Below are 17087 nucleotides of genomic sequence, written 5' to 3'. Positions count from 1 at the left end.
AGGCCTGTTTTGAAGAGGGCATCAAGAAGGCAGGTGTAAGTCATCCCTCATCTCCTGTCATGGTGGGTCTCACCTTCACAGTCCAACTGACACTACGCTGCAGCCAATCCTTTCTGAGAAGCTTAACCACGCGTCTCTTTTTGAGAGTGGCCCATTGGTCAACTTTGCTCTGAACAAATGGGGAAAAAAAACAAGAACGAAAGCAACCACAGGTAAAATCACGTGTTCCACGTCCACATTTCCAGCAATAAGTCAGATTCATTCCCAGTAGATGCCGGACTTCACCAGGGCTGCCCTCTGTCACTGATTCTATTTACAATTTTTATTAATGCCAAGTGGTTTAAGGCTTCCACCTTGGTGGCTGCAGGATCACGTCTTTGCTTTTTGTGGATGATGTGGTTCTGCTGAATTTATTAGACTGTGGCCTCACACTGAAGTGGTTTACAGCTGAGAGTGAAGTAACAGAAATGAAAATTAGCACCTTCAAGTCTGAGTCCATGGTTCTCAGCAGAAAAAGGGTGGAGTGCCAAATATAGGTAAGGATGGATGGATGGACGTGTTACAAATGTTCTAACAGAAAAGTTTGATATTTTTCATATTCAAGCTAGATAAGAAGACTTATCTAGGTTACCACTAGATCTATAAGAGACTGGCAGCCAGGCACTGAACTTAGTTTGGCAAAATCTGTAAAAAGCAACTCACAACAAGTTTTTGTGTTGTTTGTGAACAAAGACTGCAGTCTTGTCGTCATCAGCTAGCAGGAGATCCAGGATCCAGGAGACCCACATGATTTTATTCTGTTTGTATGCAAGCCCAGTGTCCCAGGTGTCACATGCCAGTTTTGATGTCACATCATGTCACCTTGCCCAGTTGTGTAGCTCTTGATTTTTGTAACCTGGCGTGTTGCGCCACAAGACTTTGCAACAACAACAACAAAAAAACACTTGGCAAAGTCTTTGCTTACAGTTTTGAGTTTTTCTCTTCCTATAACATCACTTACATGGCAGTATTGTCTAAGTGGCGACACCTATCGTTCTGCAGAGGCTTCCTGTGCCTTAACAGTGGGCATAAATAGACTTCAAGATGATATTGCAAAGCAACCTTAGCTGTCAATTTCCAAATGGGAATGAGGAGTGAGTAAACCTGAAGATGAATTTTGCAGCATGAAAGAATTTTAAATATTCCAAATTCTATCCTTTGGTGAATATATCATTTCCAACATGAGTTCTCTGACGGAAAACCTTCAGTTGATCCAAATGCTTTAAGAGGGAGCATTTTTCTCTAATACTGGGTTCTCTTCCCTGTTCATTTCAGAATCAAATTTCAGCTCCTACTCCTCCCATACAAGGTATTGGATAATCAGCCACCGTCTTATCTTAAGGACCTTACAGTACCATATCACTCCAATAAAGCACTTCACGCTTAGACTGCTGGCTTGTCTACGGCTCCTAGGATATTTATTTACAAAGGTAGAATAGGAGGCAGAGCTTTCAGTTTTTAGGCCCCTATTCTGTCAAAACAGCTCCCAGTTTGGATTTGGGAGACAGACACCCTTGCTACTTTTAAGATTAGCCTTAAAACCTTTCTTGTTGAAAAAGCCTAGGGCTGGATCAGGTAACCCTAGGCTGCCAGAGGCTTCCCATGAGTGTTTCTTCTTCACTTGTTTGTTTTCACTGCGTTTTTATACTTTATTTAATCATTCATTATTAGTAATCTCTGTCTCTAGTATGTCTTTTGTCGTGTCCCCTGTCCTAATTCCCAACCAGTTGCAGCAGATGGCTGCCCCTCTCTGAGCCTGGTGCTGTTGAAGGTTTCTTCCTGTTTAAAAAAGGGAAGTTTTTTTTCCTTTCCACTGTCACTAAGTTCTTGCTCATAAGGGCTTGTCTAAATTTTGGTAGTTTTCTCTGTATCACTGTAGGGTCTGTCCCTTACAACATAAGGAACATCTTGGTAAGACTGTTTTTGTTGTTACTATATAACAGGTAATAACATGGAACAGAAATGATTGACCTATTGCAGAAAAACCTATCTAAAAGGCTTTTTCCTAACAAGAAGTTTTTATCAGAGGAAACATTGCAATCTAGAAAAAAAGTCTTCCATAATGAGGCCAATTGGATTAGCAGTGGTGTGGTCTGAATCTGTGCAATTATTGTTTTAGACATAATGGCGAGTTGAAAGAGGCATACTGCAGGCTTCAGTTATTAGAGCTAAAGGCTCATTATTGGAGGCATTAACTCAGTTATTGCTACCAACCAGAATGGCTGGGTTTTCATACATCTTGGATAAACTACAGGACTTGCTCTGGCTACTTAATGCTTCCCCAACCAGGCCAGAGAGACATTTTTAAAAACTTCTGTGCCACCAAATCCAAATGATAAATCACTTAACAGGAGCCTTATGAGTCTATGAGACTGTTGTTGCTGAACTTGTTCTAAAAAGATAAAGACTGAGACACGGTCTCCATTTGAACCATTTGGAGAATCCCCTTACAGTCCTGGTACAAGACTAGTGTTAAAGTTCAGATGTGTGGTACTAATCACATTTAAAAACAATGTCACATACAGCAATCTTTAGGTGTGAGCACAGAGCACTAATGAAACACTGATGATTTCAGTGAGGCTGTCGAAATTACTTATCCCCTCTGAAAAGCTCTTTAAACTAAAAAAACAAATTTCATCCACAATCAGCACTATCAGATTTCAAATTCCCATTTACACCACACTAACATTACAGCAATGCCAAGGCAGTGCCAGCAGGGATCCAGGCATAGATACAGCAGAGCGGTATGGAGACCTTGACCAGATGAGAGCAGCCAGGGGGAGGGGGATCTGGATAGCTGTCTTTCTTCTCCCAGACTCGAGCCCAGACATACAGAAACACACTTGACTCTGTACCGTCTCCAGACGACGCCAGTTCCACAGCTGTTTATAACTCACTTTTAGCACAAAACCATCATCACTCTTTGGAGATGAACCTTTATGAAGTCACATAGTGCGTGGGAGAGCTGTGTGGGTGCGTGACTATGTGTCATTTTTCATTCTTTTACTCAATTTTTTTTTAGTCGCTGGTAATTAAAGTGCTCTTTCCTATGAACTCCTCTGAGGTGCTTTTTCACCTCTTAGGCTGAAAACTTCTCTGTCTGGATTGATCTCAGTGGAGTTTGTCAGATTCTAATGTTATTTTCATTTAGAAATATAATAATGTATAATAGTGTGGGTTTTATGAATGTCTACGTGGAAAATAGGTGGGAAATTTTTTCTCAGCTAGGTATTGGAAACATTGCATGTTGCACCACCCACACCCACAGCCCGACACATGCACACACAACATTTTATTACAGAGTTAATTATATCTGATAGCAGAAGACACGCTGATTTTAATTGTACAAACTCTGAAACTTTCAGGATTTTGTTTGTTTGCCTTTCTTCTTTTTTTGGGGATTTTTGTTATCGGGGGAGGGGAGGGGTCAAATAAAGCCACTGGGCACAATATGGATATGGCTTTTTATTTTTGCTATGGCAAAATATAACTCCTTATTACGGTGTATTGCAGGTTTTAGGCACTTATCAGTGACAGGTGTTAGTGCCAAAAATATTGCAGGACAAAGTATGTACCTGAAAGTATCCACAATGTCACTTTCAGCCTTGAAATACTGATTTATGAGCACATACTGACACATTAAACTTTTTGAATTAATGTAGCTGCATGTTTCCTGCATTTAAATACATAAAACTATTTTAATACCGTAAACGAAACAGTCTAAATTTAGGCTCGATGATGGTTTCTCTGCAGAGTAGTGACATCACCTATATTTTAAGTTCACGTTTTTTTCTCTGTTTATTTACATGACAGACACTGCATTTTAATAACACTTTTTGAAAATTGGACTTTAATTGAGTAGTAAAATTTGTAGCTATTGCATTTTCACAAATCCCAGTGTCTTTATAGGCAATTCAAACTGCCGTCCTGATTGGCTCCCCTTATTAAATAATAGCTGAACTGTTTCCAAGCAGGCAGCATTAAACTAGGAGGCATCCAGCAGCAGGTTTACTTATTTCAATTGAAAGAGTTGCTGTTGTTCATGACTAACAGCTGTATCACAATGTTATTTTTTAGTTAGCCTTTAACTGACTTTCATTTATTTGTAAAAGGCAGGATAAGTAATGTTGTATTATAATGGAAGCTTGTTTGAAGACAACCTACAAATATTCTGAAAATGTCAAGAAGTTTAAGAAATATTAAATGCCTATTATATTAACAGCACACTATAACCTACTTACTGAAAGCTTGACTGAAGTGCTGCACATCTGTCCTTTGGACTGAACAAGATCTATACAGCAGACTGCTGCCAAAGTCAAGCATTTACAGTAGTCTCCATTTTCCTGCCATGTCTTTTTGCATCTTACGCATATTAACTACTCTGTGTGAAACCTGGAGTCCAAGATAACATTACTTCTTATGAGAAATGTACCCGAGATGTGAGTGCAAACACACACAGAGAAAATAAATAGACACTTTATAGAGTGATCATCCAATATTTCAGTTCTTTCTGCATTTCTCACTTTTCAGGAATGTCTTGAACAATAGCCTCTTTGAGAGAGCGAACCTCTTATCGTGGCACATATCCTAACATGCTAATTACCCACACAGTTTGAGTTCATTTATTATGCATGAAATAATCTAATATGATGACTGTGATAATTATGCGCACATAGATAAGATAAAAGAGTAGTAACCAATTATGGCACGGGAGTTGGGAAAAGTAATTATTCTTTGTAGTGGAAAGAAGTCTCGGTAGAGAAAAAGGGGGTTCGGTCTGTTTTTCTTTTTTTCTACTTAGTACTGGATTTAACATGTGAAATCATGTCTACACTCCCAGATAATGTTTAATGGTATTTTCGTGATTTAAAGTCTTATTTTTTAGCAGGCATTTCATTGACCAAAATGAAAAAGTAAAACTGCAGTAGACCAGAATTTGCTTCAGCTGCTGATATATCCACTTACAGTGATGTTTCTGTTATAATTGCACACGCTCACCCCCCCCAGCAAACTCCATAAATCTGACATGTTTACATTAAGACTTGAAAGGCAATGCAACTAAATGTCTTGGTTTTCATCGGCAGTAGCAAATCAGAAAGGACACCAAAAGGAAGGAGTGGTGCTCAGAGTCAAGTACTCACAAATCAGACGGGTGTTGTAGAGTCATTAAATATTACCACTTCTAAAATCAGAGCTGGCATGCGGTTAGCCCGCACCACTGTACAAACACACTTAACACAGCACAGCTTTCTTTGACAAATTATGTGCCTGCCACCACAAATCACAGGAAACAGAGACTCAGCAGTAATTTTGTTTCTCTGTGACTGTTTTGGCTCAAATCTTCTTATGAATTAAACTTTTATGTAACGGAATGTGGCAGCCTGGAAACGGTGCTGAATGTGGATTAATGTGTCGGCATGCTCACACAGACAGAGAAAGAAATGTTTTACGGTTGCTCGTAATGTCTTTAAATGAGAACCAAACTTGACTGAGTCACTGCTGCAGGCCAAAATAATGAGATACGGGAACGATAATTAAATGGGGGAAAAAGAGAAATTTTAAAACAGGTGCTAATTGCAAAATTTGTGCAATGTAAAGGAGGACTATTGTCTCTGACCTCAAACTAAAACCCAACTGAAAGTGACTCAGAAGTGCACACGTCATGGTCACACTCATCAACCGTCAACCGTGTCCCGGACCAAGTCTCCTGTGGACTCCTGTAGCTGACTCATAATTATTTGCAGAGTCCAAGCTTCAGGCCAAACACGAGTCCAGAACCATCCAGAAGACAGCTTTTAAAAACAATACTGCATCAATTTCGACAGGTTTTTCAAATCAGCTCAATTTCCATTTCCATCAGTGTCGATCCCGCCCTGTTTCAACTACACACAGGTCTGAACAAAGGGACTGGCTCTCTGTGTGCTCTGTCACTTTAAACTGGAGGTTAATGTCAGTGGTGCTCATGTTTCCTTACACACTCAGCAAAGTCATAATGTTCTAAATGCAATGAAGTGAGGAAAGGAGAGAGCAAGGACGATGGATACGGCTAAGACGGAAGCTACTGCATATCATGCATTTCATATGAACAGCTGATGTTTGGAAAACATTTTCATGGATTTTTTGATGGATATTTTTTAGGGGCATTAATCCATGTTATTACAAGCTTGCAGTGAAAAAGAAGATTACTTCAGCTCTCTAAAAACAGGTCATTCTCTGGTCCAAATAAAACAAGAAAGACGTATGGACCATAAAGCCAGTTTTAACTGCTGCCTTAAGTTAAAGTTCAACAGGAGTATGAATAGACTGTTCTTGGTTGACTTCACTAAATCATTGATCATCTCTTAGACATCATTTTCAATATACTGCCAGGAATAAGTTCACCAACATGTTTTCAATATGTAATTTTAGAATAAGGCTGTTGTAAATGCTTGGGGTGTGTAAAGGACAATTTGACTCTAGATCTATCATATTGGTTCCCAAGTGTGGTGGGGTTTAGGTCCCAAAAGCTCTGGTTCAGATTAGGAAAGATGCAGGTTTCCACATTAATAAATAGACTTGTCCTTTCCAAGTTATTCTTGGACTCTTTGATAAGTTCGCAAAAACCCGATCTTTCTAATCTGCATGTTTTTCTCCAAAACATAACCACCAAAATGAATATTTTATCATGGAAAGGAGATTACTCTTATGAGCTGAAAACTCATGTTTTGTCATTGTCACTGGACAGTGGTAATCAAGGAAGTGCTTAATGCAGTAATGTGTGTTTAGCATTGTAAAACTATGTACTTTTATTCAAACTGTGGTTTTTCCTTCTATAACCGAAAAAGCTATTTTGGTGCCTAAACCCAACCAAACAGAAAAAGAAAGAATGTGGAGTTAAAAACAAAAGTGCAAAACCAGGAGAACAGAAGAGTTTCCCAGGAGAACTCCTGTCTGGCTGTTTTCTTCTCTTTAGAGGGTGTGTAATTATGTCATCCATCGCCCCACCTAACACAGATTTTTGTAGGTTTTTATTGTTTTCCATGTTGAAAGCTGAACGCTAAAGAGTTGTCCCAATGCATCAGAATTGAGGCTAAGTGAGGGTGAGTTAAAAAACAAATACTTGGTCTTTTTTTAAAGTGAGACAGGTTTTTACATCTACACATTTCCCCCATATCTAACACTCTGACTAATAAGACTCGGTTAATTATTTCCACACCCAACTTGTTTAGTCCCGACTTTGAGAATTTCCACGTTGATATCAACCAAAAATGAAGTGTGAGACCTCAGTGGACTGAGAAGTGGATCATGGTCAAATGTTGGTGGCTCCCAAATCAAACTCATCCATGATTTATTATTTTTCTTTTGATGTTTCAGCCTTTCACCAATTACAGGACGTTACAGCCGGCTATTGTTAGACTTGGAAAAAAGAAGCACAAGAGCAGAGGATGGAAACAAGTTTTATTTGAAATATGGTCTGATGCTGGTGGGGGGAAATGGTGAATTGACCGATGAGATGGACACTTGGTTTTGTGGGGTTTTTGTTTTTTTGTTTTTTGCTTGTTGAAGACGGATAACAGTTGGGCTGCAGCTTATTATTATCTTATTATTATTATTTTAACAACTGGATATTCTGTTGATTATTCCATAGGTGAATCAAGTAATCGGATATGTTCTCAGTGGTTTCCATTTTAAAAATTTTAAGGTTTTTAATAGTTTATCTGCATACAACATCTGTCAAAAAACTAAAGCCTTTCATTGTCTTTATGTAAGCTGTTAACTTTCTTAAATGCAAAAATAAATAAATGATCGTAAGTGCGGTAATGTCAAAGAAAATAAGGTCTACATGAAATCTAAACTAAGGCATAAAATAAAACTGCCTTTGCTCTTTCTCCTTGGAGAGCTTTCTTACATTAGTACGAGGCAAACAGAGTTCTATGTTGCATCTTTTTGATGTTCGTTCGTGTGTGTGTGTGTGTGTGTGTGTGTGTGTGTGTGTGTGTGTGTGTGTTACTGAAAACAGAGGCTCTGATGATTAATCTTAATAACAATTCTGTGTCCACCCTAACAATAATAGGTCACAGGCTCAGAGTATTACTGGCACAGGTACATTTTTATCAGCCTGTGAAGAACCACTTTTAATTCTATATTTTAAGATATTTTTGTTTACTTTAAATATGAAAAAAATGATGTAAAAGCCTTAAATATGGTTTAGTACACCCCTGCTTGCTGCTGGTATCACTACAATAGAAAGCATGACGCCTGTAGTCGGCCTTCAGCAAGCTCATTTAAATATCGTATAGATATTGGAGCTTGCTAAAGATGTGGTTTGATCACGGACTCCTGCTGACTGTTTCTAGTAAAGTTTTTAATAAGAAACAACTATTTCCGTGGTGACAACTAAATGCTACAGAGCCTTGGATTAAACAAAGCATGAAGCAAAGAATTTTCATAGAGGATTTTTTTTAATAGTCGAATTATTCAAGTTACTGGATGAATCACTGCAATCCTGGAATAGAAAAAAAAAATGAATGACAGAACACCTATATCAGACATGTCTGTCTACAAAACCAGTCAATATTAGCATGTATAGTGTTGATGACAGAATGCAGTATTTCACTCATATGTATATAGTTAATAGTTAATAATTTAACATAATGCATTTTATGAATGTAGTTGCTAGGGGACTGGCCATTTTGTTAGGTTACCGTGTAGTTATATATATAAAATGTTATTTCTACTTTACCATTAGCATCCCTTTGGATGAAAAAGCTGCTGAAATTTAGCAGCAGTTCGACATCCAAGATGGCTGATGTTTAGTGAAATATAATACAGGAATGAAAGAGTGTAGTGCTCCTTTCACATTTTAGGAGTGACAAGTCTTGTGAAACACTGTGACAGATATAGCCTTCCTGTGGAAAATGAAATGCGCCTCGACTCAAGCCTGTACTGTCATAAAATCATGGCACTTTTATAGCAGGGTACTGGACTATGTAAAGGAAGTCATTTGCAGCTAATAAGAACGATTACTAAAAAGCACTGGGACAAATCATTGTGTCCTTGCCACTGCATAATGTCTTTACTAGTCTTACTAGTCTGCTGATAAGTCACAGTTTTAACTAACGACTTGTGCATTAACAAGAATTTCCCCGGGTGCCTTCAAAGACCTCTTAGAGATTAACAGCAAAGTATACAAATGGATTTGAAGAGACGACTGCTTTTGTTCAACTCTAATGCCAAGAATAAAGGAACAGCTATAGACTGAGTGAAAATATTGTCCTTCAGATCAATGGTGTCCTAGAGTGCAGTAGGCTGAAACATTCAGATGAGTGGCAGAAAGAGCAACACACTTGAATAATATCTTTGGAGAGGACTGTGGAAAATGGAAGTGTACTCCAGTAAATAGCCATTTGGAGGTCACAGCTTTAGCGTTGGTGTATTTCTATTCACAGCGCAGCAGACTTCAATGAGCTGCTGTGCCAACAATCAAAGGAAGCTGATATCTAAAGATCATCAACCACCATTTCAAAAAGGCTAATTTCCTCATCTTCTTGCCTATTGCCTTGTATCTCAATGTGTTGGGTTTTTTTTCATCTGTATATTAATTTAGCTGTAAAACAAACAAACAAACAAACAAACAACAACAGTGATCTGAGATAGCTTAGTGCTCACAGAAACAGCCTGAATTCTTGTGTACCTGGTTGTAAAACTAATAAAAGCAGATCTGCATCACATAGAGGAGACAACGCTTTTCTTAATGGCAACTGCACTGCAGTGCCGAAAACCAGCTGGAGCTGTACCTGCAGTAAAAAGACGCTGGAGTTTCAATAAAAACAGCAATTTTTGAAGCGACATCAATATAGTTGCATTAAGCTAATTGAAGCTCCTGCCTCTGTATCAGTGCATGGTGTGAAGATGGCTTCATCAAAATAAGTAACAGTTCTGAGGAAACTTAAATATGTTTTATAGAATATTGCAGTGTGTGAAATTCCCAAAAGTGGCAACAGCATTTTGGCCAATGCATTTATTCATGTATTCATTCTCAATATGCAGCCACATAGTACTTGGTCGGATTTACTCTGCTGTGATCTACTGTTGAATTCAAATCAAATATTTTGAACCTCACCCAGCTCAGCTGTTACCAGGACTCTGAAATATAATAAATTCAGGATTTGCTGGCAGGATTCATATTTCTCTGTGAGAAGCTCTACTCATTTATTCGGATTATCTACATTCCACCAGAGATAAGAAGCAAAGGCACAATGAGGTTCAGAGTCTTGCTAAAGGTCTTCAAATGCAGAATATATAATGTGCTGTAGCTAATTTGATTGCACGCTTGATCTTTGAATAGTAAGCACCAATGTCTAAAAATATTATGTTTTAATTGTTTTCACTGCAAAAATAATGACATCAAAAGCAGCTGATATTAACACTACTGAATACTGACGACGTGAGAGAGAGGCCGCAGCCTGTTTCTGAAGAATCTTTGAAATACTTTTCACCCCCAGTAAACAATGCACATGCATCCTGCTGCTGGTGGAAAAACTAAGCTGTATTGGACTTTCCATTCTAAGCCACAACTTTGACTCATTTTAGGGAATGTGTCCCTGCTGGGCTTTCATTTCCTCTGTCTGAAAAAAGGAATGCAATCAGAGAACTGATGCTAAAATCATTATCTAATGACTAAAGCCCTTATTTGACTCCTTCCATGCTGTCGTGTTCACTGTTCAAGCACACATCTGTGATTGTTATGTGAAGAAGAGTATTTCTAAAAGTTTAAGAACGATCTGCAGGGTAAACTGAATGTGCTACACACTATCATTCAGTGAATAGCAGTCTGGAGGCAGACATGGATTTTTCTTACTTTTTTCCAGCTGGAGATGAGCAGTGCTATACTGAGAGAACATTGTAATAACATTTTGTGGAGTAAAACAACACAAGAAAAAAAGAGTAGCCTGTGTCGTGTAGACAAGTATGTAATCCTCCACATGCTCATGTGCAATGGAATCACTTTTAGTTCATATTTTAAAAAAATAAACGAAACAAAACAATCTATGCATTTAAATAGTCATTAGGAATACTGTTTTACATCAAGACTTGTAAGTAATGTAATGACTGCCTTAAAAAAGTGACTATGAAGTGTAAATGGTATCAAATATATATTAATTCACATTTTCTCACTAACTTTATCTTAAAAATGCTTCCTTAATGTTTGCTTTTGCATTGCAGTTATTTGTAAATTCTACAAGACATACATCTGGAAACACTCATTGCTAAGGCACTAAGAGGATGTCTGTTGTTATACCGATCACCAACTGGCACTGGGGAGGAACCAGCTAAATGTACTGCTGTTTGCTATTTTAATAAAAATGAAAATAACTACAATTGTGCTCAGATGCAATTATGGGGCAAAAATGTTAAATTACATATAAATGTCAAAATGTTATTGATTACTATGGGGTTATATACCACTATTCAGACTACATCATTTATTTATTGTTATTAAAGTAAAATGTTTTAATCGCTTTTTCTGCCTCACACTCTTTTCATTGTTGAGCGTTTAGATTAAAATACATTTCAGCAGTACTGTATGCCGTTACTGCCTGATTCCCTTTTTAAATTAAATTACAGTTCTAATCAACATGCCTATTCATTATAGTTTGTTTATGTCTTTCCAGAAACAAAGTCTGTAATGTTGACACTATATGGAGAATCGCTAAATTTGCCTGCTGTTCCTCTTGAAGCATAAATCAAGCCAATCCATCTCTCTCCGAAGCCCACTCCCCGGTGGCTTACTTAGAGCCGTGCCAGCACAGCACTGGCTGCGGAATGAGCATGGGTAAGCATGCAAGGGCTGTCCTTAACCTGTGCTATCTGACGATATAAAAAGGTCTCTGCCTCCTCCTGAGAGCAATAGGGATCAAGCAGGCTTAGTGGGCATGACCTACGAGGGCCCAGACAGGACCAAAACATGCAGCGCAACACAATTGTCTAAAGAACTGCCGCGCTATCGAACATGAGAAAACTAGACTACATCACTTTGCTCATGGGCCAGAACAGGAGCTATATTCACTTCGCTGAGGATACCCAGCAGACTAAAACCCTATGAATAATTCAAAACATCCGCTGTTTTTCCAGCCTGATTTTAAAAAGCCGGGCCCTCAAAAAAAACAACAAATTAGATATTTCACAATTTGATTGCTAGAAAAAAGACTCCTGCAAAGTAAGCCCTATTAGTCTTACAAGAAACCCTGTGAAAAAAAGAGAAAGAAAGGAAAAAGACTGTCTCCAAAAATGATTCCACTGGCACCATGCAGGGAGGAATTAGCAGCAAAGGCGAAGAAAATGACAAGACATTCGCTCATGGTTTAATTTCCTCAATTGCTTTATGGCCATACATAAATGCTTAAATTGGTTTGTAACATATGCTCTCCTCGCTCTGTTTACTTCCTTCATTTAGTGTGACTGACTCACTTTATTAGTGATTATCCCCCAAAAAGCTGTAGGAATGCACAGCATCACATCTCATCATGTAATTTACCCATATAGTAAGAATGGGAATATGCAAATGGTGCCGGAGTATTGTGCAGCCCTAAATGTGCCCCTGGGCTGCTTGTCCAATGACACAAATCATCAATTAAGATCTCAGCAGGGTTTGGTGGATAAACTAAATTGGCATTATCGCCTTTTGACAATATGTAGAGCTGCGTGGGGTACATAACAACAAAGAACAAACATCTCTGAGGGTGACTAGTGATGCGTATCAACTCGTGTGCTTGCGTATTTGTGTACGCCGTCTCGATCCATTCGCAGGTAAATCATCTACTGACAAAGGGTGATTTGAACGGTGTAAAAGGTAAAAGGGCTTCTCTTGCTCTTTTAACAGCAATTCACAGAACAACAGCAGTATCTTACAAAGTGTTTACTTTCACAGTGGGTGCAAATTTAGCCCCTCGTGGGATTTCATGCTCAGCATTTTGCACCTGGTGAATGTGTCTGACAAAGGGACCTAAAGTGGTCCAAATCGCCATCGTGATTTCTCAGGGAAGCAGATGATTAGTAAACAAATGGTTCAGGCATATTTAATTAAGCTAATGTACTCTTGATGTTCACACTATGGCCTTAGTTATTAGGCCCTCAGTTAGCTTTGTATAGCCAGAGCATTTTACCACTGAGAGAAAACAACTGTGTCAGTTGTCAGTTTAAATTTTATATCAAGAAAAGCGTTTCTGTTTTTAAGTCACATGTGTTTATCAAATTTGCGCCTGCCTATATGAAATACTGCCCAAAGGAACACAGGAGTTGGCTGAATTTGACTCAAAAAAAACTACTAAGACAGAGCAAAAGACCAGCAAATCTGGGCCTCTCTAACTCAAGGATGTAAGTCAAATCATACAGGCTAGCAGTGCTGAAAACTAGCTGTCTCGCAGACAGTGTTTTGTGCCAGTCAAACAAGCTCTACGGTGAGCAAAACCGTCATTCAAGCAATTGTGGAATAAACAAGTCATCTGAAATAGAAAGTGGTGAGCGGCACACAAAGAGGGCCAGTGTTCAGACTAGGGAGGTTTTTGCAGGGCTGGGTAGGCTGAGTGTAAACTTTAGAGCTCACTTCAGTCAAACATTGATTGAGAAAATAAGAAGTCAAACATGCCCCTATATGAGGACAACTTAAATTACTACATGTAATATTTTAGCTTTATATATTGTTTGTTTTACTTTAAAATACTGCTGCTACACTAATTTCACTGAAAAGCTTGGGTACTTTTGTAAGTCATCAGCAAAAAAATGTAATTTTAAAGGTAACTATAGTTCACTTTTTTCAGTTTGAGATTGAAAAACATGCAACCATCTATTTTTCCTGCAAACCAAAATAATTACACACGCAAAACTCACGAGCATTAAGAAAAATAATAATAAAATTCAGTGAATTACATCAAATTGCAAGTGTGCTACATGACACCCCCCATTTACACCTCACCTAACTCGGTCAGTCAAAATAAAAGCCTTTTTAACAGCGCAACAACGAAACTTCAACATCAAGAAAATTGCATTACATTACAACACAACACGCCTTTTGCACGTTACAGACACGCCGTAAAATGAAGTGTTAATTTGCGATTAATTAGAATGGGATGAGGCGTTCCGAAGCTTTTTGACAAAGAAATCAAAGCAAACAGAACGCCAGCTTCCTGCACGCTTTACTGCTTTTATTCTCTTTAAACTATTACATTTGCACTAAAACATCCGCTTTATACATTTAAAAAAAATCTGAGATAACCGCATCACAAACATTACCGCGACAATTTCAAAAATCCAAATGCCGCATCAAGCAAAGGGAAAAAAAATCCACTGGTCTTTGAGTCCAGCACAAAAATGCTTCTCCTCTCCTTTCCCTCTCTCTTTTTTCACCCCCTCCTCTAGGCCCCCTCCCTTCCCTCAGTCTCTCGCTCTCTCTTTTTTTTTCTTTCTCCCTCCCTCACTCTCTCTCTGTCTCTCTTTCCCTCCCTATCTCTCTCTCCCTCACTCTGGCCTGGCTGGCTGTCTGACTGTATGAATAATGTCCTGCCTTTTGTAATGAAGGGGGGGAAAGGGGGAAAAAAGACGCTGGAGTGCTGAAGCCCTGCTCCCATGCACTGACATTGAAAATGAATGACAGCTTACCTGCATGCCAATCTTCATCAGACTGACACTGGGCTGACAGCACAGCCTATACTCCTCCACACAGTCGCTGACGTCAGTCATGTCAGGCCCCTCCCACCTCCATCTTCATCTCCGCTCCCCGTTTTCCCAACACCGGGCTGCTGATGCCTTCCAGTGTCCATGGGAAATACCGCAATCAGGTGTAGGGCTCCAAACACACGAAACCCCCAAGAAGAGCGCATTGACATTTGCGGTCGAGTTACGGTGGTGCAACTCGTTTACAACAATCACAGTAACAACAACAGCAAACAACAGTTCATTTCAATAAAAAAATCTAAAGAATTTAGTTGATTTTGAATCAAGAGAATCAGTCTGGACCAGCTTAAAACGCAAAAATGTGAACATTTAAATGACATTTTCAAATGATTTAATATATGAACACATTCATTGAGCTCGGGCGGACTCTGTTATAAACCTGAAAAGTAAAGTGACCTACATCTGTTCGGTCATCCTCTGTGCTTTCGGTCTTTATACAAACATAATGTGACAGCCTTTGTCAGGAAAGTGTGTCCAGTTACAGGCAAGCTTGAACCTTTTTAGTATAAGAAACCTAATTCACTGCGTGTTGATTTCCTGCTGTTCTAATCCCTACAGGAATCCCCAGTTTTATATTCACTTCATTGGCTGCCCGTGCATTTTAGGATCCATTTTAAGCTGCTTTTATTTGTCTTTAAGTGTTTGTCAAATGCTGCCCCTCTGTATCTCTCTGAGCGTCTTCATCCATACATAACTTCCCGGTCCCTCAGGTCGGCAGACCAGCTCCTCCTGAGCGTGCCCAGGACAAATCGTAAGCTCAGAGGGGATCGGGCGTTTGCTGTGGCAGCACCAAAATTGTGGAATGAGTTGCCTTTACATGTTAGACAGGCACCTTCATTATCTGTTTTTAAATCACGTCTTAAAACTTATCTATTTACCTCGGCTTTCAGCACAGCAGGACTTGTTGATGTCTCTTAATATGTTTCTAATTAATTATATTATTTTTAATTTTAAGATATTCTATATGTAATTTAAACTGTTTTCTCTTTGTTTTATATTTGTAGCACTTTGGCCAACATTGTTGGATGTAAAGTGCGTTATAAATAAAGATGCTATGCTATGCTACAGCTGTGGGTAGCTGCTTCAATGTTAAATGTCTCAGTTGTAGTCACCACAGCTCCACTTATCCTCGTTCTTTTTGTTATATCCTCACTTGTTCAGGTTTACCACTGATTACAGTTCTTCGTTCAAACAGAAAAGACCTGAGTTTAGACCTTCTTTATCGGGAATGTTCAAGCACCCCTGAATTTGGACATAGAACCCCTAAAAAATGTTCTGTTATCATTGTCTAATTTTGCATTTATATTCCCACCTGGTCTGCTGGAGACAGTGCAGGTTATAACAAGCACAGATTTAGATATCCAGTGTTCTTAATGTCATGATGTTACAGTGCACTCATACATGCTTCAACATCAACAGTGTGGATTTTTATTAATAGATTTGTGTTATTTTGACAGAAAGAAGATGAAGAGGTCATTCCACGACACCACTCACTTGTGAAGATTGAAAACACACATTACCTAAATATGTAAACATGCAAGGAAAAGTGTAAATTGTCCTGATAAAACAGGGTCATTACCATCAAAAATGTTAATGTAGGCTAGATTGTTAGAGTCTATTAGCTAATTTTAGCTTTCTGAGCCTTAGGTCTGCTGGTATATATGCATGTGCTTTATCAATTTCCTATTTCTGTTCTGGTGAAATCGGGGTGCAGTGTTTGTTTACAGCAAAGCAGACCTCTAGACAGAGAGAAAACAGCTAAGAGTGAATATGTAGTGAAAGCCAACAAAAGTTACAAAGCCATGGTAGCTTCTGCTTTGCTCACACTCATTAATAATGATTTCACATTCTAAATAGAACATATTAATTGATACGAACTGAATAGGGTTCCCATCGCTAAACATGGCTTGAACAGGATGGATGCCATTACAAATCTATTCTCCACTCTTGGATCAGGGGACCTGATATCATGTGTCCTGCAGAATAAATGAAGGGTTTGCATGAATTTGGAAACTTTAGTGTAAAATAAACTCTACCAACTCCAGGTGTATGGGGTGGCAGAGTGATGTTTTTTTTTTAATGTTTTAATTTTAATTGCAATTTAATTGAAGTAAACTGAACTGCCTGTACGTGGTTAAGAGACTGAAAAAAGAGAGTGACAAAAGGCTGTGCATGTTTCTTCTCATATCTGCTTTGTATAGTTCTTTAATGTACCGTGGTCATTTCTGGTCAACAATTGAACACAATTGAGTCTTTGCCTTCAGTTTGCCCGCTATAAGACTGGTGTTTCATATGGAAAACTGTGATTATTCATTCCAACTAATTGGGTTGCTTTG

At 38.6% G+C, this 17087-nt stretch overlaps 1 protein-coding gene across 3 annotated transcripts in view; it reads right to left on the bottom strand.

Moving 5' to 3' along the window:
- The window catches only part of pknox2 (pbx/knotted 1 homeobox 2), a 105473-nt gene extending 90735 nt beyond the window's left edge, over nt 1–14738 (bottom strand). For 2 of the 3 annotated variants that reach the window (XM_085288295.1, XM_085288297.1), the window contains exon 1: nt 14677–14738. The gene's annotated coding sequence lies outside the window, so the exon portion shown is untranslated. The remainder of the gene's footprint in view (nt 1–14676) is intronic. The other variant, XM_085288296.1, reaches the window with a different exon arrangement.
- Nucleotides 14739–17087: the final 2349 nt, after the last annotated feature.

The sequence above is a fragment of the Mchenga conophoros genome, linkage group LG10, assembly GCF_057382185.1.
Source record: "Mchenga conophoros isolate Kocher_MC1m ecotype Shallow Benthic linkage group LG10, M_conophoros_male_GT1.1, whole genome shotgun sequence".
Classification (NCBI taxonomy): Eukaryota; Metazoa; Chordata; class Actinopteri; order Cichliformes; family Cichlidae; genus Mchenga; species Mchenga conophoros.
The sequence above is the reverse complement of the archived record's forward strand: the minus strand, read 5'-3'. Positions and strand labels throughout refer to the sequence as shown.